Source organism: Elephas maximus, chromosome X, assembly GCF_024166365.1.
Source record: "Elephas maximus indicus isolate mEleMax1 chromosome X, mEleMax1 primary haplotype, whole genome shotgun sequence".
Lineage (NCBI taxonomy): Eukaryota > Metazoa > Chordata > Mammalia > Proboscidea > Elephantidae > Elephas > Elephas maximus.
The window spans coordinates 179941071-179954579 of record NC_064846.1 but is presented as its reverse complement, the minus strand read 5'-3'; positions in this window follow the sequence as shown (position 1 = coordinate 179954579).

The window sequence follows — 13509 nt, the reverse complement described above, 5'->3', positions numbered from 1 at the left end:
GAGAAAGCACCTTCTACTTTAGGAATCTCAAGGTACAGCCCAGGGCGAGGGGGGTGGGGAACTGGTGGTTTTCAGCACTTGCCCTCCCTTCCCAAGCTCTCACCTGGCTGAGACCACCTGGCTGAGACACCCAGTCTGGCGTTGCCAATGCAGCACCGAGGGGTCTCTGTAAATGCTCCCACCAGGCAGGGGCTGGGGTGGGATGTTGCCAACCAACAAACCAGGGTGGAGGTCATGTAAAAAGCACTGACCATTTTCATGACTGAAATGAAATGGGATGACTGCTTTCCGAGGCTCTATGCATTTTCATTTTGTTGTTATTGATCGGATATTGAGCTGTGGTGTTTTACTGTACTGTATTACAAATGGAAGCTATAGCAATTTAATTTTGTAAATGGCGTTAAGCACTGGTGGGATACTAAAAGCGGAATTAGACTTAAGTACTACAAGATATATACACTAAACACACACATACACACATATTCACACATACATTGTTGTTGTTAAGTGCTGTTGAATTGGTTCCTACTCATAGTGACCCTACAGGACAGAGTAGAACTACCCCATAGAGTTTCTAAGGAGTGGCTGGTGGATTTGAACTGCTGACCTTTTGGCTAACAACTGAGCTCTTAACCACTGTGCCACCAGGGCTCCACTCACACATATAGACATACACATACACACATACATGTTTACACACGCACATATATGCACATGTGTATATAAACAGATACAAACACACGTTACATAAATATACATGCATATATTACGTGTGTTGGGTTTTTGTTATGTACACATCCACACGTATACACGCACATCCACAGAACATATAGACACAGATAGAAACACACATGCACACACGTGCATACACACACACACACGTATATATAAACATGTTGTTGTTGTCAGGTGCCATCAAGTCGGTTCTGGCTCGTAACGACACTGTGTGCTACAGAATGAAACACTGCCCGGTCCTGTGCCATCCTCACAATTGTTCTTATACTTGAGCCCACTGTTGCAGCCACTGTGTCAATCCACCTCGTTGAGGGTCTTCCTCTTTTATGCTGATCCTGTACTCTGCCAAGCATGATGTCCTTCTCCAGGGACTGATCCCTCCCGACAACATGTCCAGAGCCTGTAAGACGCAGTCTCGCCATCCTAGCCTCTAAGGAGCATTCTGGCCGCACTTGTTCCAAGACAGATTTGTTCGTCCTTTTGGCAGTCCATGGTGTATTCAATATTCTTCGCCAACACCACAATTCAAAGGCGTCAACTCTTCTTTGGTCTTCCTTATTTATTGTCCAGCTTTCACATGCATATGAGGCGATTGAAAATACCATGGCTTGGGTCAGGTGCACCTTAGTCTTCAGGGTGACATCTTTTCTCTTCAACACTTTAAAGAGGCCTTTTTTTTTTGAGCAGCAGACTTGCCCAGTGCAATGCGTCTATTGATTTCTCGACTGCTGCTTCCATGAGTGTTGATTGTGGATTCAAGTAAATCGAAATCCTTGACAACTTCAGTCTTTTCTCCGTGTATCATGATCCTGACCAGTGGCAACCCTATGTACAGAGTAAAACTGTGTTCAACAGGGTTTTCAATGGCTGATTTTTTTGTTATGTATATTTTTCATTTTTGTTAGTTGTCAATCCAGCTTCAACTCATGACAACTCCATGTGTGTCAGAATAGAACTGGGATCCAGGAGGTTTTCAAGACTTACCTTTCAGAGGCAGATTGCCCGGTCTTTCTTCTGAGCTGCCTCTGGGTGGATTTGAACCCACAAGTTTCTGGTTAGTAGTTGAGCACCTAACAGTTTGTGCCAAACAGGGGGTCCCACCTTCTGATCAAAAACACTCTCAAAATCTCCTTTTTGTTCTTCTCATTTTCAGTGGAGAGAATTTGCCACGTTTGAGAATTTTTCTTGGCCAAGTGTTGACCTTTAAAGATGTCTAATTTACTTCAATTTACTGATCCTGTCTGCATGTAAAACATTGATGTTTGTGTATCATGAATTTTCTGCATCAACTTACTTTTTTTTTAAACATTGCATTACAACAGCACACATCTTCACTACAGAGGTTTTTGGCACACCCTTAAATTTTGCAGTGGCGACAAGTCCCTCGTAACCCTCACCCTAGTTCCGTCCTGTGTGTTCGACCCTCCTGGGGTCCGCGTTGTAGTCCCCAGCGAGGGGTCTCTGCCAGAGATTCCGCTGCTTGACCCCAAGATGACGTATTTTTATGGCCTCCCCAAGGGACCGCAAACACAGGGAAACTCTCACCAGTACTAAAACAATTTGCCGTGGACTCAACCCTGAGTCGTGGCACTCCCACGTGTGTCAGAGTAGAACTGTGCTCCACAGGGTTCTCGATGGCTGATTTCTTAGTATAGATAGCCAGGCCTTTCTTCCGAGGTACCTCTGGGTAGACTCGAACCTCTAGCCTTCTGGTTAGCAGCCTGTGGGATAACTGCTTCAACTCCCCAGGTTCTCTTTAGATATATGGACTACAAGCACATAGACAAAAAAAAAAAAAAAATGCTGTTGTGTCTGTGTGTCAGAGTAGAACTGTGCTCCATAGGGTTTTTAGAGGCTAATTTTTCTGAAGTAGATTGCCAGGCCTTTCTTCTCAGGCACCCTGGGTGGACTCTAACCCACAACCTTTCGGTTAGCAGCTGAACGAGTTAACCATTTGCACCACTCAGGGACTTCAAACCAAACCAGTTGCATCGAGCAGACTGTCTCATGGTGACCCTGTGTGTGTCAGAGTAAAACTGTGATCCTCAGGGTTCACAATGGTTGACTCTTTGGAAGTGGACTGCCAGGCCTTTCTTCCAAGATGCCTTTATCTGGACTCGAACGTCCAACCTACCGGTTAGCAGCCAAGCGCTTAACCCTTTGACCACCAGGGGTCCCGGCCATGATGGATACTTGGAAAAACAGCCATTGGAAAATCAGAATGCAGAACGAAGTAAAGTCCTCGTTGCCTTGGCTATTGCCGGAGCAGCTTTATAGGGCAAAGTGGTTAAGTGCTCAGCTGCTAACCAAAAGGTCAGAGGTTTGAACCCATCAGCGGCTCCAGGGGAGAAATATGTGGCAGTCTGCTTCCTTAAAAATTACAGCCTTGGAGACCCTATGAGGCAGTTCTACTCTGTCCTGTAGGGTCGCTGTGAGTCGAAATCCACTGAATGGCAACGGGTTTGGTTTTCAGACTTGGTTTTAACCCTGGCAGTCCCAGGATGTGGGGCTTCCCTGAATGTGTACCCCTGTGGGGTTAGAGGGGGAGGGAGGAGGGGTACGGTAGGTGGTTCACTTCCTGCCATCTGTCTTCCTGTTCTATTTTTACCTGATCTTTTATCAGGCATCGAGCAACCACAGAGACGAGACTGGCACCCTATGGATTCCCGTAGATAAACTGGATGGCGCAAAGGGTGAAGTGCTCAACTACTAGACAGAAGGTTGGTGGTTCGAACCCACTCAGCGGTACCTCAGAGGAAAGGCCGAGTGGTCTGCTTCTGAAATGTCACAGTCTTGACAACCCTGTGGAGCCTTTCTTCTTTGCACACATGAGGTTGCTGTAGTCAGAATCACCGCATCACCAAATCAGAGCAAGTAACAACAACAATAACTAGAAAATACTGTTAAAAATACGTAAGAACATGCATAGAGAGGGTTGCACATTTTTTCTTTTGCTTCGTGCTCCAATAGGGCTCAGCACAGCTCTGCACAGATCTTCTTTTTATTTAAAGTTTTGGTATTTTGTTCATCATAGTTTTTTTCGTTTGTTGTGATGTGAAGATATTGCATATTATAAAATATTGTTCACCTGAAGACTGAGTTTTTGGTGCCTGTCATGGACTGAATTGTGTCATCCTAAAATATTTGTTGTAAATCCTAACCCCTACACCTGTGGTTATGATCCCATTTGGGAGTGTGTTTTGTTATGTTAACGAAGGAATATTAGTGTGGGGCAAGTAGAGATAGGGGAATAGAGATGCTGTCTCACGTGAAGACCCCCAAGGAGTCAAGGAACACAAGCTGAAAAGAGGCAAGGATCCTTCCCCAGAGCTGACAGAGAGAACCATCCCCTAGAGCCAGCGTCCTGAATTTGTTCTCCAAGTCTCCTGAACTGTGAGCAAATTAACTTCTGTTTATTAAAGCCACCCACTTGTGCGTTCTGTTACGTCAGCACTAGGTAACTAAGACCAAAACAAAAACAAAACCGTTGCCGTCGAGTTGATTCCAGCTCATAGCAGCCCTATATATAGGACACCGTAGAACTGCCCCATAGGGTTTCCAAGGAGTGGCCGGTGGACTTGAATTGCCACCCTTTTGGTTAGCAACCGAGCTCTCAAGACAACTAAGACAGTGCCCTTAAATTTTGTTCTCGAGGCTAGTGCCTCACTGGCTCACCATAATCCCAGCCCTACTCTGATTTCCTAAAAGGACAAACACTCAAGTGTTCTTACCTATAGAGGCAAAGGAAGGATTTGGGCAGGACCTGGCTTGGAAGAAAGCAGAGCTGATGGAAAGGGACCCCATCTTCCACAAACAGGGTGTGCCTGAGCGAAGTCACTAACCAGGTGTGTTTCAACTTTCATGCCAGTGAGATGAACTCCATGTTCCTACCTCTCGGGGCTGTTAGGATGGATAACATAGTGAGGGCAGTGCCTGGCATGGAGCGTGCAGGCCGCAAACAGCACCCTTCTTCACAGTTTCTCGTCTCAGGTGCTCTGCCTTTGTGGTCGCTTGGGGCTCTGCAGTGCGATGGATCTAGCCGTGGTCTTGTAACTCCCACCCAAATGACTGGGCAGGGCTGTGTGATAGGGTAATTGTGGTCCACCAAAGGGATTGGTCAGTTTTGCCGTCCAAATGGGCTTGAAATGAGCCCCCCCTCCACCTGCCAGAGGCAGGAAAGAGAATTCCAACCCCATCAAGGAAGAAGAACTAGGAGTGGAGAGCTCGCATCCTTTGAACTCGGGATCTCTGCACCGAGAAACTCCTGGAACCAGGAGACAGAGAAAGAGAGAGAGAGAGAGGTGTAACCCTGAAGAAGGTGAGAAGCGGTGGCAGGACAGACTGGCAGGAGATCATGAAGTGGGCTTCCTGGCACATGGATTGAGAAAGCTGAGTACCTGGGGTGCCTCTGGGGACTTATTGGCAGTGACTAAAAGAGCTTTGTAACACTTGCCTGAGCAGGACAGAGGCCTAGGGCCAGAGAGATGTGCTTGCCAGCATAGCTGAAAAGAGGCTGTCGTGATACAAGAACTGTATCCTGAGAGTTCCTGAACCTGAATTTTAATCTGTTACGTTCCAAATAAACCCCATAATCGTTTTAAGTGTAGTCTGTGAGCTCTGTGTGGCCATGGCAGTGAATTATTGAACCCAGCAGAGAAGTAGAGAGTGCCTGTGGGAAAGACAGATAGTGTCAGAATTGGTAAAGATGGTGGAGAGAGGAGGCATGTCTGACCTCTGCCCCATAGGAATCAGCCTTGGGCTGTTGATCTTGATTCTCCTTCCCCCTTGTGAAGAGAAGAAGGTTAGACTCCACTCCCTCATCTTTTATTTTACAGGCTCCACGAAAGCTTTGTAATGGTAATTAGGATGAAAAATAGGCTGCCTTTTCATTTGCTAGATGGAGGGACGGGTGGATGGATGGATGGGTGGGTAGATGGGCAGGCGGGCGGGCGGACGGATGGACGAACGGACGGACGGACAGACGGACACATGGACGCATGGGTGCAAGGATGCATGGACGCATGGACGGATGCATGGATGTATGGATGGGTGGGTGGATGGATGGATGGATGGATTGATGGATGGAAGGGTGGGTGGGTGGGTAATGGATGGATGGATGGATGGATGGATGGATGGATGGATGGATGGATGGATGGATGGAAGGATGGATGGATTGATTGTTGAGTGGATGGATGGTGGATGAATGATCGATGGATGATGGGTGGATTGGTTGGCGTATTAACGAGTGGATGGATATATGTGTAGGTGGGTGACTGGGTGGGTAGATGGTTGGATGGAGAGGACAAAAGCGGTCAGTGCTCTGATACTGGATCACAATTCAGTTACCTGCTCATTGGGATCCTCAATACTTTAACATCCTGCCCCTCAACACCCAGTTACAGGTGTTGCACTCTAGTACCTGAGGGCCAGTACTTTCCTCATGACCTCCCAGGACTGGGCCCTGCTTGTGAACCTCCCTGTGGCAGGTCTTTCTCCTTGGAGACCTCCCATTTGTGACCACTGTCCTGAGGCTTCCTCAGCTATCTCCTGTCACGGGAACCTCCAAGCTGACATGTCCTGGCACTGTCTGCTCTCCAGATGATGCTCCCTCCCGGCTTCACTCATCCTGGACCAGCACCTTACATGCTTTCCTGACTTAGCCCCTGATTATGCCAGCAAGAAAAGGGAAGTCCATGTGCCTCATGAGCAACTTGAGGACTTTGTCCTCTCAAGAATGAGAGCAAATTCTGTGTCTCAGTCTTACCTCATTCTCTCTCTGGGGCTGCTGTTACCTGATCTCTACAACATCTTCTTTTCTACTCTTCACATAGGAAATAATGCCGTTCTCCCCAGTGACATAGCTCCTTAAAATATCACGTGGTGTTTTTACGTGCCATCAGATCCTTTCCGACTCATAGTCACCCCACGTACAACAGAACGAAACACTGCCCAGTCCTGCGCCACGCTCACAATCATTGATATGCTCGAGGGCACTGTTGCAACCACTGTGCCAATCCATCTCGTTGAGTGGTTTTCTTATTTTTTGCTGACTCGCTGCTTTACCAAGCTTGATGTCCTTCTCACTTTCAAGTCAACATTTAATCATTTCCTGTAATCAGCATCAAAGTAATCAGCATTTTCTCAAAGGGCAGCGTTTTCAATGAAATTTTGCACCAAATTACGTAGCATCAACTTCACTGGTTGTCACCGATGAGGCTCAGCCATAGCCTCTCTCCTTTCTTGTGGAGGCTATTTTCTTCTTGTAGTCTTCTCATCAGTGGGGCGGCGCATAGATCCTCTTTACTTGCAACTTTTCTCAAGCCATCCCCAGTGACAGGGCGGCTCCTGTCCATCATCCCAAATGTACCTCCAACCACAGCTTCATACTCCAAGAATCTTTGTTTGCTCAAAGCCAACTCTTCTCTCACTTGTCCTCACAATCCCGTTACCTGCTAAATGTACCACTGTATGTTAGACAGAATTCCTGCATCGGTAGTGCAAATATAACACACTTGCCTGCTAACCAAAAGGTTAGAGGTTCAAGTCTATGCAAGGGTGCCTTGGGAGAAAGGCCTGGTGATCCTCTTCTGAAAGATCAGCCTTTGAAAACCCTATGGAGCACAGTTCTACTCTGGCACATGTGGGATGTCCATGATTCGGAGTTGAGCTTTAAGTATGATAACTGTAGGTTTAGTTTTCTATCTTCTAGAAATGGGAAAGGCAGAAACAATGTTTAAAAATAAATATCAGTAATAATACCTGGGCCACCCAAGTGTTCAGTACCCTGAATTTGTATTTAACTTGTTATCCCAACACCTGTCAGTTTGCCATAGTGTGTGGGTGGGTAGATGGATGGGTGGGTGGATAGATGGTTGGGTGGGTGCGTGGGTGGATGAATGGGTGGTAGGGTGGGTAGATGGATGGGTGGATGGTGGGTGGGTAGATGAATGGTTGAGTGGATGGATAAAAGAGTGGATGGATGGATGGGTGGGTAGGTGGATGGGTATGTGGATGGGTGAGTGAGTGAATAAGAACCAGACACCTTGGAAATCTGCAGGGAGGAAAAGCAAATAAATGAAAAATCGGAGTTTGATATTTGATGAGTTTCCAATGGTTGCTGAACCATTACCACAAAGCTAGTGATTTAAAGCAAGAGAGATTCATCAGCTTATGTTCCTGGAGACCAGAAGTCCAAAATCAATCTCACTGGGCTAAAGCCAGGGCATCAGCAGGGCTATGTGTCTTCCGGGGTGTCCAGGGGAGATCTGCTTCCTTGACTTCTCCAGCTTCTAGAGGCCACCCACATTTCTTGTCTCACGGCCCCTTCCTGCATCTTCAAAGCCAGTCCTCCAGCACCTTCTCAGTCTCCATCTCTGACTCTGGCCCTTCCGCCTCTCTCGTATAAGGGTCTTTGTGATGACATTCATCCCCCTGCCTAATCCAGGATAATCTCCTTATCTCGAAATCCTTAGTCTAATCATGTCTATAAATTCATGATGGCCGTGTGAGGTCACACATTCACAGGTTTCAGGGATTAGGACCTGAACCTTTTTTGGGGGGTGGGGCATTATTCTGTTTACCCCAACCATGCTGCTTGATTTTGGATAATCTTGCTGTAAAATTGTCCTGGAGTTCTTGAAATCCTGTTTTTTCATTGTATATCATTGTTGCTTTCTCTTCCCCACCATCCCCTTCTTTTCTACGCTCTGGTCTACTGGAAAGTGATGGGGGTCTCTCATAGGATTGCTTCATAGGAAAATACCCTCCTCTTGTGAGCATTGAAGATAGTCAAAGAGATAGAGAGAGAGACAGGGTTATAGATTGAACTGTGTTCCCCAAAAATGTGTGTCAGCTTGGCTAGGCCATGATTGCCATTATTATGTAGTTGTCCACCATTTCGTCATATGGTGTGATTACTCTATGTGTTGTAACCCCACCCTCTGTGACGTTAATAACGCAAGTTTAGAGGCAGTTATGTTAATGAGGCAGGACTCAATCTACAAGATTAGGTTGTATCTTGAATCGATCTCTTTTGAGATCTAAAAGAGAGAAGCCAGCAGAGAGGAGAGGGACCTCATGTCACCAAGAAAGCAGTGCCAGAAGCAGAGTGTGTCTTTTGGACCTGGGGTCCCTGCACTGAGAAGCTCCTACACTAGGTAAAGACTGATGACAAGGACCTTCCTCCAGAGCCAACAGAGAAAGCCTTCTCCTGGAGCTGGTGCCCTGAATTTGGTCTTGTAACCTCCTAGACTGCGAGAGAATAAACGTCTGTTTGTTAAAGCCATCCGCTTGTGGTATTTCTGTTACGGCAGCTCTAGATAACTCAGAGAGAGAGAGAGAGGGAGAGAGGGAGAACACAGCAGTGGTTGCCACGGACTGGAGTTAGGGGGAGGACTTGATGACAAAGGGTTACCAGGCCAGTTTCCGTGGTGATGGAAATGTTCTTTACCTTGATTGTGGTGGTGTTTTTTGTTTTTGTTTTTTTCCACTTGCCGTTGAGTCAACTCCGACTCGAGGAGCCCCTGTGTGTGTCAGAGTAGAACTGTGCTCCACAGGGTTTTCAGTGGCTGATTTTTTAGAAGTCGGTCACCAAGCCTTTCTTCCAAGGCACCTCTGGGTGGACTCAAACCACCAAAATTTGGTTAGCAATTAACCATTTGCATCGGCCAGGGTCTCCTTCCTGGAAACTGTTGTTTGTTGTTATTCATTGCCCTGGGCTTGATGCAGACTCATGGCATCCCCATGTGTGTCAGAGTAGAACTGCGCTCCACAGGGTTTTCAATGGCTGATTTTTTGGGAAGTAGATCTCCAGGCCTTTCTTCTGAGGTGCCTCTCGGTGGACCTGAACCTCCAGCTTTTTGGTTAGCAGCCGAGTGCATTCACCATTTGCATGCCCCAGGGACTCCAAAGCCTGATACTAATGACCATGACACTTTCTTTGTGTTTTTTGTGATTAATATTTGGTTAAACAGAAAAATCAGAATGGTTTGCCCCCATCCTTGACTCAATTCATACTCAAATAAATGAATGAAAAGCGAGAGAAAGAAAGAGGGCCACAGCTGTGTTCTTTTAAGTTTCATTTCATCTCCTCCACCTTTGTCCTGGAGTGTCTTGATGACACAGATGCGTCTCAGATCTCAGCACTCAGATTACTTGATTTTTTTTTTTTTTCTGTTGTTGTTATTAGCTGCTGTGGAACATATTCTAACTCACAGTGACCCCGTGGGTTACAGAAATAGACCTGCCTTATAGGGTTTTCTAGGCTGTCATCCTTACGGGAGCAGATCTCCAGGCCTTTCTTTCTCACCACCACTGGGTGGGTTAGAACCGCCAAGTTCTCGGTTAGTAGCCTAGTGCTTAACTGTTGCACCACCAAGGCTACTTGATATTTAGGGCTGATGGCACAGTGGTTAAAACACCTGGCTGCTAACCAAAAGGCTGGTGGTTCGAACCCCCCTGTCGCTCTATGGGAGAAAGATGTGGCCGCCTGCTTCCATAAAGATTACAGCCTTGGAAACCCTGTGGGACAGTTCTACCCTGTCCTACAGGGTCATGATGAGCTGGAATCAATTTGAATGCAATGAGTTTGTGTTTTGCTTTTCGATATTTGTGAGCTTTGGGGACACCCCTTTGTGTTTCTGTATTTCTCCATCTGAAAATGGGGGGATGGCCTGAAGGTTTGTTGAGGATCCTTTTAATGTGGGCGGTTGTGCTGAGTAATTCTTCTCTGGCCGCCGTCTCCACCTGCTCAGAGGTAGAAAGAGTGGAACAGGTCTACGCCCTTTCCTTTGTGGTGTAACCGCTTATTTCTGACTCTCCCTTTGAAAAGAGATTGAGCGGGGATTATTGGGCCGTGCAGTGGGGGACACAGGAAAGGAGGACAGGAAAAAGGCTCAGAGCTAAAGAACACATATGCGTCTAAACCCTCAGCTAACGACACACTTCCTCCCAAAGACTCTCAGAGCTCAGTCTAGCACCGTTTCCTCTAAGCACAAATCCCAGTGCTGGCCAGAAAGTGTTTCTGGATACAGATTTAAAACACACAACCCCCCCTCCACCCAAAAAAAAAAAAAAAACCCTGCACTGCCAATGAGTTGATTCCGACTCCTAGTGACCCTGTAGGACAGAGTAGAACTGCCCCATAGGGTTTCCAAGGCTGTAATCTTTGCGGAAGCAGGTTGCCACGTCTTTCTCCCGCGGAGCAGCTGGTGGGCTCGAACTTCTGACCTTTTGGTTAGCAGCTGAGTACTTAACCGCTGTGCCACTAGGGCTGCAACAGCCTAGATTAAGCAGTAAAGAACATTTTATGTTAGGCCTTGTGCTCTTTTAAAGAATTATCTTTGTGCACTTTTAGCAGAAACCCCACAGGTCAGACTAGAGCTCTGTTTTCGGGTCCATTGGTAATTCTCACTTTTCTTCAAGACAATGCTATATGGAAATTTACTGGCCACAAATTGTTTTACCAGCAAGAAGCTAAAAACCTGCTAGAGAATAACAGTCTGTAAAGGGTGCTTCTTCTTCGGAACTGTTTTGACTCTCTACTCGAAATACTGCCCTGATTTGCAAGATCATTTATTATACAAACTTTAGTTTCTATTAGTGGCTTAATATGCTTTTTGTTTTCACAGGGATATTGTTGAGAGATTACGGAGAAAGCACCGGAGGGTGCAAACCCTCAATCCGTTTTTAGAAAGCACAAACAAATCCTGTGGATGGTAGAGTCTGTCTTTGACCACAGAGAGGAGGATCCCCAGAAAGAAAACAGGCCGGAGCGCCAGGAAAGCTCGTGATTCTTTCTGCCATTGCGTGACAGGCTGTGGAGGTAAGAGGAAGTGGGAGATGACATAGCCCTAAACTCAGCGAGCTGCAACCGCAGCCTCCACCTGGATTCCGAGAGCTGGGGACAAGCTTCAGAGACCCGCTGGACCCTCCAGGGCTCCACCGTCTTAGGGAACCTGGTGAGAGGGTCTGTGCTTCCTGCTGCAGGAGTTGCAATGAGCAACCAAGTCCCTCCTCACTCCTGCTCCCCAGCTAGGCGTAGGGGACAACACTGCCCGCCAACAATCCCTGCCTCCTGCTGCCTCCCGATCCTCCTAGAGACCCTGCCCCTCCCCTAGCCATCCTCTATCCAAATAACCAAACCATTTGCTGTCGACTCCAACTCATGGCGCCCCTGTGTGTGTCAGAGGAGAACTGTGCTCCACAGGGTTTTTCAATGGATGATTTTTCAAGAAATAGATCTCCAGGCCTTTCTTCGGAGACAACTCTGGGTGGACTCGAACCTCCAACCTTTCAGTGAGCAGCCCAGCACTTTAATGTTTGCACCACCCAGGGATGCCAAAACCAAACCCATTGCCGTTGAGTCAAGCCCAACTCATGGCGACCCCGTGTGTGTCAGAGGAGAACTGTGCTCCATTGAGTTTTCAGTGGCTGATTTTTCGAAAGGAGATCACCAGGCCTTTCTTCTAACGCGCCTCTGGGTGGACTCGAACTGGCAACCTTTTGGCCAGCAGCCGAGCATGTTAACTGTTTGCATCACCTAGGACTCCCCCATGCTCTCCGCGCACACGGCCTTCACAGTACCCATCGTAAGGGGAGGCATTTCTGTGCATTGCTTCCCTCTCTTGCTGCCTGTCTTTCTCCTTGTTCTGGGTGTGCGACATACACCTGCCAGGCCCTGGTGCGATCCATGTGTTATGTTCACATATGTATACTTTATATACCTGTGAGGAAACACTCCATAGGATGAATTACCAGCCATGTAACTGCTGAGTTGAAGGGACTGTGTGTGCACGTTAAAAAAGGGCATTGGGCCTTGTTGAGTTTCCTTTCCAAAAATCGAGCCCGTGTGCACCCTCAGTGCTGGCAGGGGACAGAGCACATTCCCTGAGTCATCTGTGGGTATCTCAAAGGCAACATGACAACCTTCCCTCTTTAGGACTAGAAAAATACAGACTGCATTAAAAGTTCTGGAATAAATAAAGACAGTTCTAACGAGAGAATGGATTCCCTAGGGTAGATTTCATACAAAGGGTAACGGTCGTGGGAAGCACTGGGCTGACGTCTTTCCTGAGCACTGAGGCTGAAGTGACTGACCCTGGATGCAAGACCCTAGGATTAAAATAGCAGCTTCCTGCAGCTGCCATTAGGGAGGGGGGTGTGCCACCTGGTGGATAGGGCTTGTATTGAATAAAGGCTTGAGAGGATGGATGGTGGAGAGAAGGATGGCTGGGTGAGTGGTAGGTGGATGGATGGATGGATGAGTGGGTGGATAGATGGATGAGTGGGCAGGTGAGTGGATGGATGGATGTGTGGTGGACATATGGATAGATGGATGTGTGGGTGGGTGGATGGGTGAGTGGCTGGCCGGATGGGGTGGCAGGTATGTTAATGAGGCAGGACTCAATCTACAGGATAAGGTTCTATCTTGAGTCACTCTATTTTGAGATATAAGAGAGAGAAGTGAGCAGAGAGAAGGACCTCATACTACCAAGAAAGAAGAGCCTAGAGCAGAGCGCGTCCTTTGGACCTGGGGTCCATGAGCTGAGAAGCTCCTAGACCAGGGGAAGATTGATGACAAGCACCTTTCCCCAGAGCTAACAGAGAAAGAAAGCTATCCCCAGGAGCTGGCACCCTGAATTTGGACTTCTAGCCCCCTAAAGCATGAGAAAATAAACTTCTGTTTGTTAAGGCTATCCACTTGTGATATTTCTGTTAGAACAGCATTAGATAACTAAGACAGTGGCACAGTTCGTATTCAATTGTTAACCGAAA